Below are 6,807 nucleotides of genomic sequence, written 5' to 3'. Positions count from 1 at the left end.
CGTACATTCAAATGTGGGCTCTAGAGAAATTACCTACACATGAATTTGGAACCGTTTGTTCATAAACGCTGAATACAGGTGACTGGGGTACAGATAAGTCAGAAAAAACAGAATGACATAGTTCTGGAAGCTTCCATTTCCTGTAATAATATATCTTGGAATTTAGTCCTTACACGAAGCTGTCGAATCGGATCCATTTTTTTTCATGAATGGAAGAAGCGACCTCAAAAAAGTGAATTTTCATCTTCTGATGCTTCGAGTAAAGCCAGCTTTTTGGTTTCGATATCTAAAAGCCTCCGCTCAACGTCCTTTCCATCTTCATGATTGCCTTTTCTCTTTCGACGAACAGACGAAGACTTGGATGAAGGGCGTGTTTCAACGAAAATTTGTTCGGCGTCGTTTACTTCGGCATTTGACACTTTATTGTCTGTTTCAGTAGCATTAGTATTTTTTGCGATTGCTTCGGCATTTGCCACATTATCAGCTTCAGTTGCAGTAGTTGAATCTTCCAACAGTACCGACAAATTTCCATCTGTTTCTCTTGGGACAAATGTATCTCTAAGGAAAAGCAGGCTTTTGAAATTCTGCCACTTTCCATTATATATTGGTGCTTGCTCTTGTGAGGTGCCCGGTTTGCCTTTTGGAATTTTTTTAAATACTTTACTGAACTGGTATCGCAAATTTCGCCACTTCTTTTTAGCATCTTCTTCTGAAAATAAAAAAATATAAATTTCAGTTTTTTAGGTTATCTGTCAACAAGGATATCTTTTAGACAAATTGGATTCTTATTCAGGATATCGACGTCATCTATTGCTTCTAAAGAGGTTTGCAAGGCCATTTGGGAAACGCTTCAAAAGTTACATATGCCGGTAGCAACCATCGAACATTTTGAAAGGGTTTCAAAAGATTATTTTCAAAAGTGGAATATTCCCAATTGTTTGGGAAGTATCGACTGAAAGCACATAAGGCTCAAGTGTCCAACACAAATTTCTTTTCAATAGTGGTGTTGGCGATTGTCGATGCAAACTATCGTTTTTTAATGGTCGATGTTGAAGCATACGGAAAAGACAGCGACGCAGGTGTTTTCGCAAATTCAGCCATATTTGAAAGTATAAGTAATGGTAATTTAGCTTTACCAAGTGATAAGCTACTACCGAACTCCGAGCTTCAGGCTCCATTTGTGTTCGGAGGCGATGAAGCATTTCCCCTACGAACATACCTAATCAGGCCTTTCCCTGCAAGGCGACTTGAAAACAGTGTTGATATTTTAAGTACAATTGTACTTTTTCAGTACAATTCGTTTTAAAAAGTACAAAAGTACAATTTACCGATTTTAAGTACAATTTTAACATCAGAAATACTTTTTGAACCTCTCTAATCTCCGCTAGCACTTTGATTCTTAGTCCTTTTAAATTCAAGTTCCTTACTTGATTTCATGTGTAATTTTAGTAGTTTGGAACTGTTAATTTTCAAAAAAGAAAAAATACAAATTTAGAAAGAGTTAATGTTTATTTAAAATAATAAAATGGAGTGGCGGATTCCAGGTGTTTTAAAATATGAATGCGCTTGGAATTTCGTGAAAAAAGTGTGCTTTTAAATGCCCAGTCAACAAAATTTCATTTCGCTTGCTAGAAATAAAAGGAGAACGCAAGCGAAATTTCAAGCAGGACATACCTATATTTCATATTCCAAAATGAAATTGTGAATTGCAATTTTAAATGTAAACGAGATTGTGAATGGCAACATTAGCGATGAGCGTTGTGGTGATTCCAATTTTTTTTATCACAGGTGGGTGAAATATCTGTATTGAAAAATCTAGTCATCTCATTTTATGTGATTGATTTTCACTAATATAAACTCATCTATCTACTGTATTAATTTTTCATCGTTATTGCCTTAATATTTGAATATACAACCCGCGACAAAGTGATATGGTCGCCCGGCTTGGGCTATTTATTTTATTATTCTTCAAATTAATTTTAATTATATTTTAATAAAAAAAAAGCTCATTGTCTGACAGAAACCATAAAAATAAATCCATAATTTGTAGAAATTTTGTGGGTAAACATTTTTTCACTTTCTTCCATATAACGAATGTTCGTATTTTATTTTATATAAATTTTTAATTTTGAAATTTGGGTTTATTTTTGTTAGACAATATACTATACTTTCCTAAAAAAAATAATTAAAATTTATTTGATAAAAATAGCTAAATAAAATTTCAAACTTTGTAAAAAATAGGAAAATTCAACAAAATTTTAAAACAACACCAAACTTTTTAATAAGAATTTTTAGAAAAAATCTAGGTGTGAAGTTTTATAGCCCATTAAATTCTAGCTTAAGAAATTGCAAGTTTGAAGTGGCTAAAAATTCGCGTTGATTGTTGATAATTTTTTTTGCGGATGGTGTTATTATTTGCTTCCATATAAAAAAAAAAATTGTCAAACATATTTTGAATGGGAGAAAATGCGTGACACCGCCAGGAAAAAAATTATCAAAAATTAACGCAATTCTTAGCCACTTGAAACTTGCACTTTCATGAGCTAGAATTCAGTGGGCTATAAAACTGCATACTTAGCTTTTTTCTAAAAGTTCTTATTTAAAAAGTTTGGTGTTGTTTTAAAATTTTGTTGAATTTTTCTATTCTTTTCACAAAGTTTGAGATTTTGACTTATGTGGTTTTTGTCAGATAGTAAGTTGTATTTTTATAAAAAAAAGTAAACATTAAACAAACAAAAGAAAAATAGCCGAAACTGGTCATAATGTCGTGTCCCTATTATTTTTCACATGACTTTATGTGAGCGTGTCCAACCCCGCCCTCTTTACATATTACAGTTATTACTCTTAACAGATCTTAGGATTTAAATTTTCGGACGCCCACGATTTGAAATGGTGGTAACTGTTGGTTGACATTTTAATGAAATGATTTCTTTCTTTTCGAGCCAATTGAAATGATTTTTCAAAACTGCTGATTTTTGGCGTTTGGATCTTTGTCAATACAATGCAAATTTTTTACATTTTAATTAATACATTGTAATTAATACATTTTTGCAACTCATACCGATCTGGCTCAAAACCCTCATATTCAATATCTTTCGCTATTGCACCCAGCACACTTTGAACTTTCTGGGAATGCGTACCGGAATTTTCACGCCAAATCTCAAAAACATGCAATTGAGAAAATTCGCAGTAGTAACTTGTGCTTAGAAACATTTTGAATTAGAAAATTAGATAAATAAAAAAATAAACATGACAAAAACTGTAGAAAATAGTGCTTGGATTACGTAGTATTCCATACGCGAGCCTCTGCAGGTCGACGCATCTACACTGAACACTTTTATAATCTGAAAATATACGTAAATAAAAATATTGAAGGCCGATAGGGGAAACACACTTAAAACATTACCTAAATACTTGAAAGACGAACCAAGAAATACACAAAATCCTACTTTTCTAAAACAACGATTTGCATAAAACACAACACGAATTATCTGAAAGTTTAATTGTAGAAATAAAGTCAATACCTTTACGTACAATATCCATTGCATACAATTTTAATTCACTCGACCTTTCACAATATTTTAATTACGTTAAATCCAATTCAACTTTCAGCGTGCAGACGCTGTACAAATAAAATGAACAATTGATGACACTTTTGTTGCTTTTTTCAGACACAACCGTTAGGGTTAGGGAAACAAAAAGTATATGACAACATGAAGTTTGGACAAAAAATTGATTGCTAAGCCTATTTTGGTTCAAAAATGTGCACATACATTTTTTGAATTTTGGCCTATGGCAGCAACCACTGTGCAATGGTATTGACGGAAATGGCGCAAAGTACAATTAAGCTCAAAAAGTTACACTTTTTTCATTAATTTAGTACAATTTAAAAATCTCAAATATCAACACCGCTTGAAAACAATACCAGCGCTTCAGATTTCAATTACCGTTTGCCAAGGGCCAGAATGGCAGTAGAGTGTGCATACGGTATAAATTCTGCCAAATTTAGAATTTTATTGAAAGCAATTGAAACTAGTGTACCAAATGCTGTCCATATAGCAAAAGCCGTTTGCATTTTACACAACGTTATAATTGATATGGAAAAAGGAGACGATTTTCACAATAATTTTGAACAAAACTCAAGATTGACGAATACAAACAGCAACTTAAGAGTTTCTAGAACAAACAACCACCCACCATGAGAAGCAGAAATTAAACGTTCTATATTTTGCAACTACTTTTCAGAAAATAGAATATAAAAATTCAACATTGTTTAATTACAATTCAACATTGTTTAAAATAAATAACATAAAATAATTCAACATTGTTTACTTACTTGAAATCCCAAAATTTTTAGCTACTTCGTCCCATTCGTTTTCTGCAGTTTGTCTGTCTTTATAGCGGCAATGGCTTTTATTCCACAAAACACTTCGCTTTTGTACTTATGATATTAGAATTTCCATCCTCACTGCTGAATTTCTCGCACGATACTGCGGGCAAAATCAAACGAGTTTGATTTTCAAACAATGCGGGAGCGTCCATTCCCACGACAGCCGGTTCTACGTACCGGAATGACTCGGGTTTTACCCGACCAAGGGCTGTTGTTTCGGCGATCTAACCCCGTTTAGGTCGGCGAAATCCCTCAAAAGTTGTACGTCCACAGGGCCACTTCTTATTCGCATACTTCTGCTCAGGGCTGGCATTGAGTCAAACCCTGGACCAGAAACATATACCTGCTGCGTGTGCCAGAGACGATTAAACCACAACTCCACCTCCGTCAGATGCAATACGTGCAATGGGTGGAGCCATCTCCGAGTTTGCTCAGGCCTCACGACTCTCAGGCAATGGACCACTGCGTACGTGGCCCCTTGCTGCGCCAATCGAGCTGCCTCCACGGCACAACAGAGTCCGCCTGAGCAACTCAACACAAACACAACCGCACCACAACACAACGCAATAGACAATACCACAGACACAACAGACCACACTACAGATACAACTGCACCACCACCCACACGCCACCGCCAACAACTCCTATTTCCTCCGGCAATCTGCACGGTGTGTCAGTCCAGTATATTCCGTAATGTGACATCAGTCAAGTGCAACACCTGCCTTGGCTGGTGTCACTTTAGAGCATGCTCAAGNCGACTCTCAGGCAATGGACCACTGCGTACGTGGCCCCTTGCTGCGCCAATCGAGCTGCCTCCACGGCACAACAGAGTCCGCCTGAGCAACTCAACACAAACACAACCGCACCACAACACAACGCAATAGACAATACCACAGACACAACAGACCACACTACAGATACAACTGCACCACCACCCACACGCCACCGCCAACAACTCCTATTTCCTCCGGCAATCTGCACGGTGTGTCAGTCCAGTATATTCCGTAATGTGACATCAGTCAAGTGCAACACCTGCCTTGGCTGGTGTCACTTTAGAGCATGCTCAAGACTGCGCACCACGCGAGATTGGACGAGGGACTATGAGGGCCCATGCTGTGCTGCTCGGTCGCAACCCCCAACTGCGACGCCGCCCACTAACACCACAGGGCAACAGCCTCAGCAGCAGCAAACACAGCATGTGGCGACACGGCAACACACATCACTAACACCCCACATTCCAATAAGTCTCTGTTGAATTGCGCCGGATACAACGTGCACCGTCGAGATCGCGAGCGAGATAATGGTGGAGGCCAAGCATTCATCATGCACCACACCGTGCAGTATCGTCTTATCGAAGCAGACATCGACCGCAGGGATACCATCTAGGAATGTCAGGGAATTGCTATCCGGTCAGGCAATGTCGAGCTCGAAATATTTAACATATATAAACCCCCTGCCACCAGCTGCCCGGCAGGATATCACCCTGAAATAGGTGCGCTCCTGAGAGGTGAAAACCATATGGTAGTTGGTGACTTCAATGCGCACCACGATCTTTGGCATTCAAGCCTGTCAAACGATCGTAGGGGAACACAATAGGCTGAGCAGATAGACAATTATAGGCAACTGCTGCAGCTCGCCAGACCTAACAATAGTCAGCGCTGGTCTGATAAACAGCGTATCATGGCGACCTATGCTGCTTTAGCATCAGCCATTTGACCATGTCAACTTTTCTAAAGCTGATTGGAAAGGCTTCGCGGATGTTACTGAAAGTGCCTTCGCTGCACTACCCATACCAACCGACGTTCACGTAGGTGAACGTAAATTCCGCAGGGTTGTCACTGCTGTTGCAGCCCGCTTCATCCCAGCGGGGTGCATCTCGGACCCTCGTGCGCATTTTCCTGCAGAAGCGGCTGTCCTAGCCGTTGAGCGCGACAACCTTCGTCAGGCCGATCCCGGAAATCCCCGTATTAGGGATCTCAACTCGGAGATTCGGCAACTTGTGAACGTACATAAGCGGAAGTAATGGGAAGAGCATCTGAAGACTTGCAACTTCGCCTCTGGTGCGAGTAAGCTTTGGTCAACCGTGAGGTCATTGTCCAACCCCACGAAACGTGACGACAGACTTGAAATAGACTTTAGTGAACAAGCTTCCTCGGACCCGGAGCGATGCGCGAGCTATTTTAGCTGGCAGTTCATCTTGCATCCTCCGGTAGATAAAGCCAAACGTCGAGTGACCAGAAGGCTGCACAAACTGCCAAGTGCGCCTCTTGTTTTCACCAGCGGTTAGATAAGGGTAGCCATCGGGAAGGCGAAGGCCACCAAAGCCAGTGGACCCGACGGAATATGCATGCTGATGCTGAAAAATTTGGGTCCTATGGGAGTAGCGCACCTAACGGAGGTCCTCAACTTGTCATTGG

General features: G+C 39.3%; 1 pseudogene; it reads right to left on the bottom strand.

Moving 5' to 3' along the window:
- Positions 1-224: 224 nt before the first annotated feature.
- On the bottom strand, positions 225-4,463 carry LOC108361820 (uncharacterized; annotated as a pseudogene).
- Between the last annotated feature and the right edge of the window lie 2,344 nt (positions 4,464-6,807).

This window comes from Rhagoletis zephyria, unplaced genomic scaffold (genome assembly GCF_001687245.7).
Source record: "Rhagoletis zephyria isolate East Lansing unplaced genomic scaffold, Rhagoletis_zephyria_1.1 Rzeph_scaffold_00858, whole genome shotgun sequence".
Taxonomy (NCBI): domain Eukaryota; kingdom Metazoa; phylum Arthropoda; class Insecta; order Diptera; family Tephritidae; genus Rhagoletis; species Rhagoletis zephyria.
The sequence above is the reverse complement of the archived record's forward strand: the minus strand, read 5'-3'. Positions and strand labels throughout refer to the sequence as shown.